Raw genomic sequence first — 17,430 nt, forward strand, 5'->3', positions numbered from 1 at the left:
GCTAGTGAGTTGTAGGCAGGGTGTGCTAATCCCTTTAATCTACAACTACTAAGTTCAGTAGAACTTAATATGCTAAGCTTTTGATTTATATGTACCTAGAGGTACTTGATGTAGTCTTTCAATTTGATAAAGATTGCAATGGTAAAACAAACAGCAAGCTCAAATCCGCACAGCTGCACACCAATGTGAGAAGTTGGCCTGATAGGTAGTGTTTCCAATTCTGGAACCACTGGTTATCAGTCCAAACAAACCCCAAAGATGTCAGGTTGTAAGTCAACCTTGTAGACAAGCTATCCTAGTGGTAGCATGGACTAAGCAGCCTTAAAGGCTTAACTTAAGAGGTCGTGTTAAGCGAGCTGTTTTACCACATACAATCCTGTAATCAAATGAAAGGACACCACACAAGTATATATTATAAAAATATATGTATTTATTTCTAAATTACTCCCCAGTACTCTTTATGAGGAAAGGGGCACAAGCGTTAAATCAAAAGCACTGTTACACATATAAAGTTGCACGTTTATGGATGAGGGCGGGTGGCCACTCAGACCATATATCAAAAAAAGTGGTATAAGTAACACTTTACGAACAATGGTTAGGCCTAGGGCCTAGAGATTCGCTGGGAGCAGTCAGGACAAGCAATGAAGAAGTCGGGAGTAGCCCACAGGAGACGGGTGCAGCACGGAAAGTGCGGCGCGCACCAATGCACTGTCAATGGTGCGTAAAAGTCAGTTAAAGTGAATTAAAAGATACTTCCGCTGAACCTAGGAACACAAAACTTTAGACACAGACCCTAGAGGTGTGTACCAGTGTAAAGACACCGGCGTTGCAAAGTTACCTCACCCACAGGCCGTGGGTGCACAGGGTCGAAGTGGCGTCGGGTTCTGTCACGCAGGTTCTTGGTGCTTGGAGCTGTTGCAGCTGCAGGCGCTGTGAAGCAGAAGTGTCCGGTGCGATCCAAGGGTGGATCGAAGTAGAAAAGTACCTGAAAGCAGAGGGGACAGAGTCTGGGCCACTCAGCAGTGACCAGGGTGGAACCAGGACGGAACCAGGCAATGTCGGGCGCAATCAGGCAGTTGTCGATAGGCTTCTCTCCGCTGTCACGTGGGCTCTGGGGCATCTGCGACGTCCAGGAGCGGGTCACGATCTGTCCCACGTAGGCTCTCGCCGTCAGCACCGTCGGCTTGAAGATTGTAGCAAACAGCACTTGGCAAAAGCAATCCACGCGGAACCGGGAGATTGCTTATCACTCGAACCAGGAGGGTCAGAGTGGGTGCTCCTTTTCACAGGAGCTGGTGCAGATCTGGAGCAACCAGAAAAGCAAGTCGGATTTCAAGGTTCGTCGGCACAGGGGCCACAAGCCAGCTGGCAAGTGACCGGGCCAACGCGTCGAGCGCACACAAGCAGAAGGGCCCCACGCAGCACTCAGCGAGTGTGGAGGGGTGAGCTTTGGTGCAAGTGGAGCTCGGGGCTGGGGCTTCTCAAACCCCGGTGTACAGCTTCGAGGGTCACTCGTGGGCCGCACGGTCAGCGTCTCGTGGCCTTTTCAAGATGGCGTGCCCCACGCTTCCGGTCGCCTCCACGGGTCTCAGCTCTGCAGGGACTGTGGATCGGGCAGGTAGAAGGCAGGCAAGCTTGATCTCGTCGATCTCTGTCGCTCGAGTTCCGGCGGGAACTGCAACAAAGCAAGGGTCGAGGGCTGGATGGTGCCTGTTTGCACAGGGTGGTCACTCCTTGACCACAAGGGAGATTCTTCAGTCTTCTCACGTCGTGTAGAAAGTCGAAGGGTCCAGATTTCGTTTCTTATGTTTCTTCAGGATGATCTGAGTTGCATTGGCACTGCTCCCCCTCTTATTCCAATCTGAGGGGTGGATCTCCTGCTAGGTCCCTCCCCTATGGGTGGGACCAGGAAGGGGGGTGGTTACACACCCTTTCCTTTGTCCAGGTTTCACTGGAGCTGGGGCTGGGCTGCCCCAGAACCGGTTTGACCGGATTATGCAAGGGGAAGCCTTGAGCTCCCCAGGCACTGTCTGGTTTCATTCAAACCTCCCTGCTACAATCCACTATCTCCTGTCTGGGGTGGTGTCACACCTCCCTGTGACAGGAAATCCTTTGTCCAGGCCTCCTCTGCTGAGTTTTGGTCAGCAGCAGGAGGTCAGACATGTGTCTGTGGCAGAAGCATCCATTTTGTGGATCTGAGGCTCTTTTAAAAATCAACCGCGTTTTAGCAAAAGTAACATGTCGTCCCCTCTAGAGGGGTGGAATGCTACCCCCGTCGCCAGGACTGGCGAGGGGGTAGTATTCCAAATCGTATGACACCTTACACGACATGTTTTGATAAAGCCAAACCAAAGTTGACATATAACCGCGAGGATTATAATGCACTTAATAATATATGATTTGGCATTATCCCGGAACAGCTAAGGGAATTGGTCCCGACAGCTGCAGACAGGCTCAGCTCATGCTAGAGCACCATCTCACATTAAACCACGCACTCTGCCTTCAGGATTGTTAAGGCCTGCCATAGGAGTGGCTCACAGGTTTATATGTGTCCAGATAGGCTTAGATATAGGCATACTATATCTAAGCAAGGGGTGATTACACCACCTTGCCCCAGCTGAGTGATCAGCCAGTTGTGTCAATTTTAGATAGCCAGTCAGGGGTGGCAAAAGATATGCTGCAGCCCCTGGTAGGCCTTGGATGCACCTATGCCCTGGGCACCTATAGTGCTCTGTACAGGGGCTGGTAAGGTGACCCAAGCCAATCTAGTTATGCACCTAGGGTACATGGAATCCATTTTACAGAGAGAGCAGATAGCCTGGGGCCCTGATTAGCAGGGAACCAGGCCAACTAAGTCGAAAACCAGCTAAACACAAGGCAAAAAATCTGGGGTAACCATAGTCAGGTAGCCACCTTCCTACACCGTTGCATTGTATCCTCGATACATGATAGCCTATGCCGTCGCATTGTATCCTCGATACATGATAGCCTATGCCGTCGCATTGTATCCTCGATACATGATCCCTAGGTCATCGGGATCACTTTCTTTGTTTTTCAAGGAAGTGCTTTTAGAGAAAGTGAAAAGAGGTCACTGAAGAGGAAAGAGATGAGGTTTAAGATATAGGGTGAGATGTGGAGAGGGGAAAGGCATAACTGAAGACCCATACTCCTTCCACTCCTTCAATATTTAATTCACAGTCGAACAATTTCGGAATTGAAACATTTTCAATATTAACTTTTTGCAACAAGATTATTGTTGTTATTCAAATATCTTAAACAGCTGACAACCACTGACAAAGCCAATAGTCTGGTAGGTTGTGGGTGCATGTCAGGATGCAATAACTGAAAGCTTAGAGAGAAACCAAAGACTGGTTGAGTGACACACATGGGACTCACAGAAATATATTTTACAGGTTTCCTTTGAGAGAGCCCCCACATGTTATATCCCACTTAAAGCCTTGTCTGCACATTTTCTATATGACTGATTGCAGCCAGCAGCTGTGCGTTCATCCCCAAGCCTGGTTGGAGCATTTTCTTCCAAAGTTGAAGCCGCATGGAGTGTAAGACCCTAGGCAAGCACACACTTTAAAGGGTCTGAAGTTGTCACACTGTAAAATTTACATACCGCTGAATGTTGAGGGATTCCTAAAGCACGTTAGGACTGTCCAAGCCACGAGTCGCTAGACTTTGGCAGCGTTTCCTGAAGTAGGAAGGGATTAGAAAAGGTGTTTTTAACTTCATGTTAAATGTGGTTAGATCTTTATCCTTTCCGATTTGTTGAGAAGTGTGCTCCATGTTTAGTACCAAAGTTTCCGGTGTTTGAGACTGAAAGCAAGGGAAAGATGGATGCAGTGCCCTTTTAGAAGAGGAACCCCACCTGCAGTCCACCTGAGCTCCCTGTTAATAGCCCAGGAGACGGTGTAATAAATCCGTCCCAGACGAGATGGTAATTTAATAAAGTGGTTTATATCTATCATCTGGCATTTTATAAGGGCTTTTCTTCCATTGCAGGTGCCGTGATTTCCTGAAGGCCGGGGTCCCATCAGAGGGATCACATTTTATATACTCGGACTCTCTCGCCATGTGTGACCCCCCCACCCAACCTCCACCACCCTTCGTGATCGATGTCTGCTCCACCTCTCAAGTTACATGGATAGTTCTAACCCTCAGATACTTCAGTGAAATTCAAAGCTCTTTATTGAAAATGACGCTGTGTTTGCGACTAAACGGAGATCCAGGGATGTGGTATTCTGGCCACAACATCCGGTGCAAAAGAACTCAAAATCCAACTATCCCATTACCCAAAAAGCTGTCATCCTGACCCCAGAAGCATTTTGGTGGACACCAACAAGAAACGTAATTTTCCTTAAGTGTCCAGAGTGACGCTGGGGGTGCAAGGATGACCAGTATAGTGCTTTTTAAAATCCCAGGATGGCCACCACCTGCCTTGAGCCTAGCTGAGACTGAAGACTGCAGTAATCCAGTCCTGAGTTTGAGCCCCTCTTGTCCTAGGCAGAGGTCTTTAATCTGTGGGCTGCGACCCCCAGGTGGGCCGTGGAGTCCTGGGAAGGGGTGTGTGCATTCCCTAGCCTAATTTACGCCTGGAAACCAAAGTGTTTGCTTTCATTTTGGAAAAAGACAACTATCCCAGGTCAGCTAATTTCAATCGTTAAAATTCTTCAGCTGAAGTTTTATTAATTGAGTCTCGTGTGCTGCGTAAGGCCTTTGTGTCAGGGTGCCTGCTTGCCTGAATGAAATGTTGACGTGCGCTATTAGTGTTAAGGATGCTTGGGCACCGGTTCTAGCTTTAATGGACGGAATCGCTCCAAGCATTGTGATGACAAAGATTATTTTTTTTGTGGTAGTGCAAAGAGTTAACAACTGGGCTTGAAAGCGTGCTTTTAAACACACTTGTATTTACACAGCCCTCAGTACCCCTAAGGAGCTGTTGAAAGAGCAGTTGTCGTAAAACTATGTGCTTATTTTGTATCAGTCTATCTTCTACTGTGTGTAATGCTGGTATAAAATAAAGACTTGCATATCCACTGTGCTTTCTGTCACAGGCTGTGACCTCACAGCTAAAAATACATGTCACTTTTCTCCACTTCACCAACCAAGATTTAATTCTATGGCTATCACAAAGCTCTGCAGTGCGTTAACTAATAGAGGTTTCATAATGTACTACAGTGCATTTCCCACTGAGCAACAACGTTTTTATTTATTTTTCATTGAAGGAGCCCATTATTTTATATGTAGCTGCCTGTTGGTGAAAAGCCGAAAACAACTTACAGAATATTTTGGGGCTTATTTACGGGACCTCGGCCGTGGGACCACAGGGGCCAGAGAGGTGTGCAGGCCGCTGTAATAATGAGACTTGTGACAGCAGATTGTGTAATAATGGGAGAGCAGAGGGGTGAAACAGGACCTCAGGCCGTGGGGCCAGAGGGGCCAGAGAGCTGTGAAGGCCATTAAAAATCCTAACGCGTGAGGAGAGGAAGAAACGTAAACGTAAACGCAAACGGCTGTTTGTGTCATATGTGATTGTGCGCTTGTTTTAGCACAAATTGCATCCTTGCACCAAAAATGGACACTAGGGCACATTTTGTGCTTAATAAATAGTGCAAAAAGCAGACGGCGGCATTTTGTTTAAGAATGGGATTTTGTGTAATCTCTGGGCGATTACAAATAATTTCCGCAGGTAGATCATTCAATTTTTATCCGGTCTTACAAAATTTAATACAATTTAGACGTAGCTTGATAGGGTGCTCTGAAAGGTAAACTTTGACAACATTTTAGCGTTTGTGCTTTCTGCAACAGGTCCACTCAGTTCCAATCTGTACAGTGAGGCAGTTATATAAAAATAATTTCCCTTTTATTGGAATGCAGACTTAAAAACAGGCAATGTAGATGACTAACATAAATAAGAATAAAGATTTTTCATGTCATTTCTAGGGGGGGTCATGCCCCCCAAAAATATACATCTGACTACCAGCCTAACTTTTGCAAAAGTGGGTGTAAAATCACAATTGAAAAGTTGATCACCCAGCATTTTGTACAAATGAAAATGTTAATGAAATTATATTTTTTGTTAGAATACTATTAAAAGGAAACAAATCTATTACTGGCGTCCATTCTACTGAGATGATGTTGGCAATATCCAGATTTATTTTGCGATTTGTAAAGCGCCTGGTGAGCCGTAGGCATCCCCGCGCTGTAAATCTGTGGAGACCAAGAGGGGGGGAGATAATTTCCTAATCAAAAAAACTAAAACAATAGAGTTACATGTCAGTTTTTAGCTCTCCTCGATACTTGACAGGATCTTAGGGAGGGATACAATAACCAAGGAAGCTGACACGAGTGGGCAGTATCCTCGCTCACAGTTTTGTCCCTGGTCGGGGAGAGATGCACATTCCACTGCACTAAGTGGCCAGTGCTCAGCCACACTAAAGAACAAAGATGATATGCTTGTCCCTGCACAGCAATGCTTCTGAAACAAATTCCTTCGCTCCTCTTCAGTACAGTGGAGGATTGAGATGCAAACAGAGTCCGATATAGAAACTATACTGCTGTTCTAATGTGAATTTCTACCATCTTAAATAATGCATTTTTTTGCATTATATTTTGTTACGCAATACGCAATCACTTATTTGCACGGTAGGAAAGGTACGGGCACGTTTAAAGGTTCACTCTTTTTTTTTTTCCTATTCATTTGCTTATCCATTGGATATTACACTGCAGAAAGACATTTGTTACTTTTGAGTGACCACGATGCTATGATCTTGATTGTAACTCTTGGCCTCCCCTAGCAGAAATGTGATGTAACTATTGCACTCTGCACGACTACACCCGTGACATTCGTCAAGCAGACATACTACATTTTTATTGCATTACACTGTTTATGTAGATGGATATGGAACTTCTGCAATGTATATGCAAAATTTAATAAAAACAGATTACAAAAATTAAAATAAAGAATAAAGATTTTTTGGTTTCTCTGTTAACTGCACAGGAGGCAACTGCACAGAGAAGATGCCCTGGGCATCGTCTTTGACAGGAAAGTGCAGTGGTCTATGGTGTTTTTTGATCCAGCAACCATGGGCGTAGCCAATGTAATAAAAGGCATGGTTTAAAAACATGTAAACTAAAAATCTGTGCCTAGTATAGTGTGCCGTTCGACTTGTATTTTGCTGTTTCGGTCATTGCATTCAAATATATGATACAACAAGTCATGACTATTGCTTTCTCAATGGTTGTTAGTTGCATAAGATAAATAAGCAGCAACTATGGCTTGTAGATAATATTGAAAATAATATCAGTGAACGCCTCAACCGCGGTGGCAGAATCCGCCGTGGAGCGGGCGTTCTAAAGGGTGGGTGGGACTGCATCGGCCAACGGTCGTGCGCAGCACCAGGGAGGGAGTGCTAGGGTTAAAGCCCTGGTGACGCCATGACAATGTTGCTGCTCCTGAGTTTCAAAAAGAGAAGAGTAATCCAGACAGAAAATGACTCTTTTTAAATGATTTTCCCTCCCCTACAACGCTCACCTGACATGACGCCATGCCTAGAGTGACCATGTGTACTGGATTTACATGTAGTTTTCGGAAAATGTTACTCATGTTCCGGTTTTTAGAGTGGGTCGACTGAAAACGGTGGGGGGGGGGGTCTTTTAATCTTTTCCAAAGCAGAAATAGTCAGCAGCTGTTATAAGGAAGCAATATAAGTAACAGGCATGCTAATGGCTTTAAAAAAAGCATTTTATTTATGTTCTTATAGCCTATTGTGTAGATCTCTGCTGAGGAGCGCTGTCATTTGGTGCGCCTTGTTGAAGTACAATCGTAGTCCTTCTATTTTTTGTGAAATGTCCCGGTTTTTGGTTTTGGAATTCTGGTCACCCTAGTCATGCTGTAACTTCTCAACTTGTGAGAAGTGAGCAGCAGCCAGGAAAAAAACGGACCGTTGTGCCAGGGCACAAAACAGAGTCTGATAGAGATCTGTTTTGGGGCCCCTTTTTAAAAAATTGCGGGTGCTCGGCACCGGTGAGACCCGGCCCACTTAAAGCCCTGCCAGACACTCAGGGTTGGATTGGGATTAAAAATCGGCCTGGACAAGCAAAACAAAAAGTGGCCGACATTTGCATATTGCCTTTCCTCAAAACACTGCTTCGGCGAAATTTTATTTTAAAAAAAAAGGGGCGGGTATAAAAAAAATGCACAGATTAGTTTACACTGGTGAAACACCTGAAAACAAGTGAGGCCAAGCGAGTAAAAGGGAGTGACACCTCCGCTTGTTGCGAAACGGGAGGTAATGAGCTTCTGTCTCCAGAAAAGCCACTCAGACACCCACTGGGCAACTGGCTCTATCCGAACAACAGCGACACTGACCAAATCGGCCCCCAGACTGCTCAAAAAAGCAGCCCACAGTTGGTACTCGGACACCGGCCCCTCTGGCATTGTACGAGTGCCCACTTTACCAATCCGACGCTGCTGCAGACACTTACTTCAATAGTCAGCTGCAGGGGAACTTAAATCCGGCATCACTAAATGTGGAAAATCTACTGCTAAAACCTCCCACTTTCAAGAAGGAAAGATAGATGGCCCAATCCTTTTCAGGCAACACGGTGAGAATCTGGAACTCACTTCCACCTCTGCTCTGGACAACCTCCTCCTCCCAGGCCTTCAAAACTGACCTCAAAGTTCTCCTCCTTCAAAGACACTTCCAAATTTAATTCATGCCCTCTCTATTGTCTGAAGGAAGACCTCATAGAAAATTCGATTCTCCATAACTATAGAAGTGCCTTCCCAGTGTATTCTTGTGGTTTGAGGTTTGCCATTTATTGCAGTATTACCCTTTTACCTGTGTTTGTTACTCTTTTGTAACATGCACACGTCACTTTTCTCTTGTAACACACTGTTTGCTACCTCTTACTTTTTGTTTGCTTTTGATACTTGCACAAGTGCCACCATTGCCTACGTAACGTTTTTTCTTGTGTTTGAGTGTCTGCCATGTATTGCAGTATTTTACCTCTACTTGTACTTTGTAAGCTTTTGTTACTTGCACACTTGTCACTTTTTCCTCCTGTAATGCACCGTTTGTTACCTCTTGTATTTGTTTGCTCACGATTGTCACTGTTGCCTCATGTAACTTAGCGTTTGCTTTTGTAATTTTGTTCACTTGTAATGTTCTCATGTATCAGTTCTGTTCCTATTGTGAAGCGCTCTGACACCTTCGGGTAAAGTCCGCGCTATATAAAAACGCATAAATAAGAGAAAATAAATAGCAGTGCCTGTTAGTTAGGGAACTGTCGAATATTAAGCATTATAATTCTGGCCTGCAGGTGGCAACCGCGCACCGCACATTGAGCTTGGAGGCTCTGACGCCTTTGAATTCCATTCACTCATCGGAGGCAGCGAGGATTTCAGAGGCGAGCTGTGGCTTTAAACACAATAATACAATGAGTACTTTTATTTGGGCGCCGCAGGGCCCTCAAGAAAGGGATGCTCGCTTGAATAGAGCTGCGAGGCAGGGCTGCCATGAACGCGCAGCGGGTGAACGTCGCAGGGCGGGAAGCTCAGGACAGGCTATCATTTTATAATTGTTCGTCGGGAAGACTGGCACAGCACGACTTTGTGGCCGACACGTGACAGCAGCTCTGAAGACAGGAGATGAGAACCAGAGATGTGTCGGAGACGAAAACTCCTGGGTGCGCCCCTTCAAGTGAGAAGGCCTGGCTGCGTCCCCGAGCCTCCTCTCTGCGGCCCTTGTCCATGTCATGTAGCGCATCCCAGGCGAGACGAGGATTGCACGAGGCGCTAGGCAGGCCGCCGCCTGGATCACAGCACAGCAGCGGGCTTTATAGTCCAGCTGTGGCATTAGGGAGCTTAAATGTGTAAATCGAGAACAAGTTCCCATGTTGGCACGGGCGTAGCTTTATTGGTGCAGCAGGTACAGTGGCACCAGGGCCCAGAGGCCTACTGAACAATGATTATTGCAGTATATCCCAGTTCGAACAGCACTCAAGGGGGCTTTTTCCTTCCTTGCATTAGGGCTCTTGAAACACTGGCTCAGCCGTTGTTCTGACAGACACTCAGATTATGGGGCCCACCCTAAAACGCATACCAAGTATCATGTCTCATTTGTTCTGATGTCCCAGGTTCATCCCGAGAACCCTCATTTTTATTTATAAATGTTGTGTAGCGCGAAAATGGCCAAAGAGGGTATCGGAGCGCTTCACATTTATAGTAGGTAGGATACATTTGTAGGAAAAGAACGTTAATTACATATATGTGAATAGCATGGTAATGCTGGAGTTCACAGGTGTACAACAATGAAGTAGTCTTCCAGGGCATCAGAATAGGGGACAGGTAAGTAAACAATAGAGCCATGGTCTTTTAGGGCAGAAACCTGTTCATTAGGATTATTTTCACTTTTTTTTTAAAGAAGCAGTAGATAAGATTTGAAGGACTTCCGGTGGCAGACAGTTCCAAATCATCGGGACACTGTAGGTCTGCAACCCCCTGATAATTCTAGCTTTTGTGTGAGGGTCTTAAAATATAGGGCTTTGTAAGTCATGCTGGCAATCTTTCGCTGTATTTTAGCTGCGTACGACAGGCAGTTTAGGGTTTTTAGGGCTGGGGATATGTGATAGTTTTTTTTCATACCGGTAATCGGTCTGGCCACTGCATTAATGGAGGCATTAATTATGTTTGGGAAGACTACAAAGAGTGGAGCTTCCGTAGTCCAGCCTCGGCAATACAAGAGCTTGGACTGCCTGCTTAAAGTCGTCCTATGGAAGGAATGGCTTGAGTTTCCTTAGTATACTCCTATGGTATTTGGCTCTCTTGTTGGCATTGCTCATATGATTCTGCATGTTCAATTGTTTGTCTAGTGTGATTGCAAGGGATTTAGCGGACTCATTAATGTGGCGAGAATAGCTGAAGGGTTTTAGATGCTTCGTCTAAAGGTCAAGCGTGGGATTGAGATTAGGGGGGAGTAATGTGCATGAGGTGGTTATCAGTGAGACAGTTTTGAGTGTTCATCAAGGTAGAGTTGAGTGAAAAAAAGTCTGTTGGGGAGTAGATTTTAAGATATAATTGAGTGTCATCAGCATACATGTGATAAAGAATGTTCAGAGAGTGCAGTGCATTTGCAAGTGGTTCCATGAATAAGTTGTAGAGTATGGGGGAAGGGGCGGACCCTTGAGGAACCCCCATATTGATGGCAGAAGGCTGATAGAGGGATTGATCAACTTGACTCTTTGGAATCTGTTGTGAAGGAAAAAAGTTATTTGGATCAGAGCTGTCTGTATTAGGCTTTTTTTTAGGATGGGTGTTGCCTGCTCGGCTTTTAGGCAGTTAGGGATAATGCCTTGCAAAAGTGAGGCGTTAACAATCTTTGACAATTAGGAGAGATTGGCAGCTTTTATTTCTGTGAAGATTGGAGGTGGAAGAGGATCATTGAAGTGGTTCGATGGGTTAATCGTTTGAAGAATTTCTCAGATGTCACTTTCGTTGAGGGGAGTGAAGGTGTGCCAGGAGGCCTTGTTCTTGGGGGCATCACTAGTTGGACCGAACCGCTCCAGGGGAGCGAGTGGAGAAGCTATCCCTGAAATTGGAAGAAGAGCTATTTGATTCTTTGTTGATATTGATGCTTTTTGTTGTCTCCAGGAAGACCGTGACCAGTTTGTCTCCTGTTGGGCTGCTGTCACCAAGGTCTGGACGGTTAGGTGCATTGACCGATTGTTGCTTAACGATTTCAAAAGTTTTTGGGGGTGGTTTATGGCTTGGTTTAGTTGAGTTCTAAAGAAGTCGGCCTATGCAACCTTGATTTGTCTGTTGTAAGAATTGCTAACAGATGTAAAGTGTTTTAGGTGTTCGGTGGAGGGTATGGATCTCCAAGTTCTTTCAGCTGCCCTTAGATTGTAATGTTTAGAGTTTAGATTGTCGTTGAACCAAGGTGTGGAGATTTTGGTGGAAGCATATTTTTGTTGTAAAGAGGCAACAGAATCCAGGATACCAAAGGTAGAGGAATTCTAGAAGTCTGTATTTGTATTTGTATTTGTATTTATTGCTTATTAAGCGCAACTGTCACCCCCAAGGGTATCCTGGCGCTGAGACCGAACCGTGCATCTATTAAGACAGCTACATTACTCTGGGGAACAGATAAGTTTTGAGGCTCTTTTTGAAAGTGAGCAGATCAGGGCAGCTCCTTAATGCCAGGGGGAGGGTGTTCCACATCGTGGCAACCGCAAAACTGAAAGCGCGACCACCCAATCTGATCTGTGAGATCATGAACCTCTTTCAAGCCTCCTTGCGTAGTAAAGGCAGTGTTATATCGGGTTGCTAGTTCTTAGGCATTTCTGAGGATTCTTTTCCATTGCTTTCTGTGCTTGTGTTGGTTTATCTTCGGCGACACCTCCCTATTGATAAAGATGCTGATGCTGGAGTAGTCAAACCAGTCATTTGGGACGATGGAATCCAGTGTGATTGGGTTTCTTTTAGATACGATCAGTTCCAAACCCTTGTTGTGAGTTGGGCTGTCGCAAAACTGGGTCAGATCATGTGCCAACAGGAGGGCTTTTAGACAGTTCACTGCGTGATCATTTGGGTTAGACCAGTGGAAGTTGAAGTCTCCAAGTAAGATTTGGGTCCCTAGAGGGTCATCATTGGATGAGATCATTTCCATTAATTGTTCAATGAAGGAAAGATTGTCTCAGAGGGGGTAGTAGAATGTGTGTAGTTTGCAGACAGAGAATGTATTGCTTGAGATGTTGATGCAGAGATATTCACTGGAGGACAAGGAGAAGGAATCTTATTGAGATACTCGTACTTCGGTGTATACAAGCTATTGCTCCACCCTGGTTCATAGATCTGTCCAGTCGAATTATGTTGTGGCTAGGAGGGACTAGAAGGTCAAGGATAGAGGAGGAGTAACAGTTTAACCAGGTTTCCATGGAGGAGATTGTAGATATCGGAGATATGTTTACTAGTGCATCTGCAGTTGAGCAGTATGCATTTCAGTTGGGAAGTAGAATGGGAGATAGGAGTCTGTGGTTGTTGCTATTTATACCTCTGAGACTGTGGGAGGGATCTAGGTAAGGATTAGCTTGAATGGATTGGATTTGACCCAGAAAGGTCTTGTTAGTGTCTATTGGGTAGGACTATGAGAGGAGTAAATCACAAATATCGCTGATAGATAGATCAGCCTTCAGTCTTCTGGGACAATAGGAGGCATTTGGGAGGTGTAAAGGTTTTGAAGAATGGTAAGAGGTGTGTGGGTCAAAGGCAAGAACTGAACCTATTTGGGTGTTGGGCCGGGTCCCCATGGGACTAGAAGTTCTGAGCAGGAGAAGATGCTCAATAGTGATGGCTGTCAATTTTTGGAGTTTGTCCGTGAGGTGGCACAGGTGGATAGAGATTTCATCAAGGCGAGCGGCCCAGTGTGTGTGGTGGATATTGGTTAAGGGTTGCATAGAGAGTTCCATGGGAGAGTGTAGACCGTCTGTGAACACTAGTAGAGTAGAGGTGCCATTAAAATGGTCAGGGGGAGCCAGTGAGTCAGGGAGGTCTTGTGGAGTACTAATTTGAGTGGAGAAAGGAGCTGGGTTGAGGGGACGGTAAAGGAGCTTATGGGTGGCGGGCAGGATGTGGGTGGTAACGAATTTAGAGGTATAGGTTCCAGGGTAGGCGGTTTCCTGGTATCAGATTGGGCTGGTGGTGTGCTAGAATGGATCTTGCAAGGAAGTCCATAGGAGAGAGATAAAGCGGGAGAGGTTACACAGGCTGGGGACCCATAGTGGATCTGCGTAAACACCAGGGAAGTATGTGTCAAAGTAAAACAACTAACCAAATTGATCAATGGTCTTGTAGGCAGTGAGTCTTCTGGTGTTACTAGGTCAATGCTGTTGACTTGGAACATTTTTGGGCGTTTAATTAAATCTGTGACTTAACTAGTTGATCTAAATTGAACACTCACTTCTACTAGTGTTTGTACTTTTCATGCATGATTTCAATTTGTGTCACTTTTGCTTTATTGGTTGACACCAGAAATAATCTGCTTTTTAACTTCACTTGACCCTGTTAATAACCTACAAAAAGCCACCTACGACATAGTACAACTTTAGCTTCTAAAAGCCTTCACTCTGTCCCATTGTCATCCTGGCCTAAAACGCTGTAGTCTGACATAAACAGTCAAATAAAAAAAATGCTCGGTCCAGCAACAATTAGCCATTAGGTTTTGTCTATGCAAGATCTAAAGGCTTTGTCATTTTTTTTTACCTCTTTCAATTCAGCACAGGCTAATGTGCAAAATGGCTAAAAGAAAAAAATGCTCTATGATGCCATCACTGTTTACTGCGTCATAGTGCTTTTTTCTGTAAACTATTTTGCACAGCAGCCAGCGCTGCTCTGCAATACCCGATATATCTAAAAATCATTATACAAAACCAAATGCCTCTCGTATGCACAAAAGCAATTTGGCTTTTTATAATTTTTTTTGCGTCAGAAGGCCGTGATTTAGGGGGCAGTAGTAACTGGGGCTCAATGACACAACAGACATCGGACAGAAGGTAGCGGCGCAAGCAACATGCTGGAGGTGTGGGGGAGGATGGAGGAAGCAGCAGCACAATGGGTGGCAGGGGGCAAGCAACACAAGTGAGGTAGGGAGAGGAGATAGAATGCAGAAACACAACGGATGGCAGGGGCAAGCAACACAAGTGAGGTAGGGAGAGGAGATAGAATGCAGAAACACAACGGATGGCAGGGGCAAGCAACACAAGTGAGGTAGGGAGAGGAGATAGAATGCAGAAACACAACGGATGGCAGGGGCAAGCAACACAAGTGAGGTAGGGAGAGGAGATAGAATGCAGAAACACAACGGATGGCAGGGGCAAGCAACACAAGTGAGGTAGGGAGAGGAGATAGAATGCAGAAACACAACGGATGGCAGGGGCAAGCAACACAGTGAGGTAGGGAGAGGAGATAGAATGCAGAAACACAACGGATGGCAGGGGCAAGCAACACAGTGAGGTAGGGAGTGGAGATAGAATGCAGAAACACAACGGATGGCAGGGGCAAGCAACACAAGTGAGGTAGGGAGAGGAGATAGAATGCAGAAACACAACGGATGGCAGGGGCAAGCAACACAGTGAGGTAGGGAGAGGAGATAGAATGCAGAAACACAACGGATGGCAGGGGCAAGCAACACAGTGAGGTAGGGAGTGGAGATAGAATGCAGAAACACAACGGATGGCAGGGGCAAGCAACACAAGTGAGGTAGGGAGAGGAGATAGAATGCAGAAACACAACGGATGGCAGGAAGAAAGCAACACAAGTGAGGTAGGGAGAGGAGATAGAATGCAGAAACACAACGGATGGCAGGGGCAAGCAACACAAGTGAGGTAGGGAGAGGAGATAGAATGCAGAAACACAACGGATGGCAGGGGCAAGCAACACAGTGAGGTAGGGAGTGGAGATAGAATGCAGAAACACAACGGATGGCAGGGGCAAGCAACACAAGTGAGGTAGGGAGAGGAGATAGAATGCAGAAACACAACGGATGGCAGGGGCAAGCAACACAAGTGAGGTAGGGAGAGGAGATAGAATGCAGAAACACAACGGATGGCAGGGGCAAGCAACACAGTGAGGTAGGGAGAGGAGATAGAATGCAGAAACACAACGGATGGCAGGGGCAAGCAACACAGTGAGGTAGGGAGAGGAGATAGAATGCAGAAACACAATGGATGGCAGGGGCAAGCAACACATGGGAGGTAGGGAGAGGAGATAGAATGCAGAAACACAACGGATGGCAGGGGCAAGCAACACAAGTGAGGTAGGGAGAGGAGATAGAATGCAGAAACACAACGGATGGCAGGGGCAAGCAACACAAGTGAGGTAGGGAGAGGAGATAGAATGCAGAAACACAACGGATGGCAGGGGCAAGCAACACAGTGAGGTAGGGAGAGGAGATAGAATGCAGAAACACAACGGATGGCAGGGGCAAGCAACACAGTGAGGTAGGGAGTGGAGATAGAATGCAGAAACACAACGGATGGCAGGGGCAAGCAACACAAGTGAGGTAGGGAGAGGAGATAGAATGCAGAAACACAACGGATGGCAGGAAGAAAGCAACACAAGTGAGGTAGGGAGAGGAGATAGAATGCAGAAACACAACGGATGGCAGGGGCAAGCAACACAAGTGAGGTAGGGAGAGGAGATAGAATGCAGAAACACAACGGATGGCAGGGGCAAGCAACACAGTGAGGTAGGGAGTGGAGATAGAATGCAGAAACACAACGGATGGCAGGGGCAAGCAACACAAGTGAGGTAGGGAGAGGAGATAGAATGCAGAAACACAACGGATGGCAGGGGCAAGCAACACAAGTGAGGTAGGGAGAGGAGATAGAATGCAGAAACACAACGGATGGCAGGGGCAAGCAACACAGTGAGGTAGGGGGAGGAGATAGAATGCAGAAACACAACGGATGGCAGGGGCAAGCAACACAGTGAGGTAGGGAGAGGAGATAGAATGCAGAAACACAATGGATGGCAGGGGCAAGCAACACATGGGAGGTAGGGAGAGGAGATAGAATGCAGAAACACAACGGATGGCAGGGGCAAGCAACACAAGTGAGGTAGGGAGAGGAGATAGAATGCAGAAACACAACGGATGGCAGGGGCAAGCAACACAAGTGAGGTAGGGAGAGGAGATAGAATGCAGAAACACAACGGATGGCAGGGGCAAGCAACACAGTGAGGTAGGGAGAGGAGATAGAATGCAGAAACACAACGGATGGCAGGGGCAAGCAACACAGTGAGGTAGGTAGAGGAGATAGAATGCAGAAACACAACGGATGGCAGGGGCAAGCAACACAGTGAGGTAGGGAGTGGAGATAGAATGCAGAAACACAACGGATGGCAGGGGCAAGCAACACAGTGAGGTAGGGAGTGGAGATAGAATGCAGAAACACAACGGATGGCAGGGGCAAGCAACACAAGTGAGGTAGGGAGAGGAGATAGAATGCAGAAACACCACGTTACAACATTTATCATGGAAAACGGTGAAATGTCTATCTTAGAACTGAGAATGAAAAAGTATGCTATCTACAGATTTCTCGCGCTGCTGCCGTTTGTTTAAATAGTACCAGATAGCCAGCAGGACCGCATCATTTGCTTTAAATCATTCTCTTACCGCACGTTATAAAATTGATCATGTAATATGGTGAAATGCTTATCTTAGGACTGGGAATGAGAACGTATAATATTTAAAGAATTCTCGCTCTGTATATATCGAGAAACCTAGACAATATCCATGGTTTTTTAGGTGGCAACAACAAACCAGACTAGCATGCCGATGTTGTACCTAATTGTATTACAAATTACCTAGTGGATTCTTAACGCTTCCTATCTGGTATTATATCTAGAACACCGGTATAAAA

At 45.9% G+C, this 17,430-nt stretch overlaps 1 protein-coding gene across 2 annotated transcripts in view; it reads left to right on the forward strand.

The window, feature by feature from the left end:
• The window catches only part of COMMD9 (COMM domain containing 9), an 85,282-nt gene extending 78,325 nt beyond the window's left edge, over window positions 1–6,957 (forward strand). For both annotated transcript variants that reach the window (XM_086959894.1, XM_086959895.1), the window contains exon 7: window positions 4,012–6,957. The gene's annotated coding sequence lies outside the window, so the exon portion shown is untranslated. The remainder of the gene's footprint in view (window positions 1–4,011) is intronic.
• Window positions 6,958–17,430: the final 10,473 nt, after the last annotated feature.

This window comes from Lissotriton vulgaris, chromosome 2_2, assembly GCF_964263255.1.
Source record: "Lissotriton vulgaris chromosome 2_2, aLisVul1.2, whole genome shotgun sequence".
NCBI classification, from domain to species: Eukaryota; Metazoa; Chordata; class Amphibia; order Caudata; family Salamandridae; genus Lissotriton; species Lissotriton vulgaris.